This window comes from Tamandua tetradactyla, chromosome X, assembly GCF_023851605.1.
Source record: "Tamandua tetradactyla isolate mTamTet1 chromosome X, mTamTet1.pri, whole genome shotgun sequence".
Lineage (NCBI taxonomy): Eukaryota > Metazoa > Chordata > Mammalia > Pilosa > Myrmecophagidae > Tamandua > Tamandua tetradactyla.
In genome coordinates this window covers 134,377,769-134,378,736 of record NC_135353.1, presented here as the reverse complement: position 1 = coordinate 134,378,736, position 968 = coordinate 134,377,769, and positions in this window count along the sequence as shown.

The window sequence follows — 968 nt, the reverse complement described above, 5'->3', positions numbered from 1 at the left end:
TGCAAGCTTACAGTTCTAAACCTATAAAAATGTCCAAACTAAGGCATCCAGGGAAAGTATACCTTAATTCAAGAAAGGCTGATGGGTCTGGAACACTTCTGTCAGCTAGGAAGTCACGTGGCTGGCATCTGTTGGGATCTTTGGCTTCTGGTTTCAAACAGCTTCCAATCTCTGTTCCTGTGGGGGGGTTCTTACTTTGCTTCTCTGGGGCTGGCTTTCATCTCTTGGCTTCCCTTGGTTCTCTCCAGCCTCTGGCTTGATTAATATCTCATGGGAAAGTGCATAGTGATGTCTGCTGGGATCTGCATCTCCAAACATCGTGTCCCTGTTCTGAGCTCACTCCAAAATGTTTCCTCTTTTAAAAGACTCCAGTAAACTAAGCAAGACCCATCTGGAATGGGTTGCCAAATTTGGCAAATAAACATGATTCCTGCCCTCATGCTGTTTATAGTCTAGTATAAAGGAGACTGAAAACCACACATAAATAGATAGTGTGATAATAGCTCTGAGGGAAACAAACAGGATGTGCTAATGCAGAATAAATAGATGAAGGGAAGGCTACACAACTGGATTAGTAATTCTCAAATTTTTAGTAGGTATTACAAGCATTTGGAGAGCTAATAAAGAATGTAGAGGCTTTAGCTTGTTAAAGAAGTGAGGGCCTGGGCCTCTGTACTTTTACCAAGTAATATTGATGCATTCTCAAATTTGAGTACTGCTGCTCTAAATAGGGCACTCAGAGAAGGCCTCTTAGAGAAGATGACCTTAAAGCTGCATTCTGACCTATGAGAATAACTTGGGAGACCAGAATCTGCATTGGATTTGAACCAGATTTGACTGAGATGATGCCAGTTCTTATGCAGCTGTAGGTTCAGCTGTTCATTTGGTAGGTTCAGTTCAGTTTATAAGCCCATTCCATTTTCTATTGCAAAAGCATTCAATCACGTACATGAACAACTACAAATTCC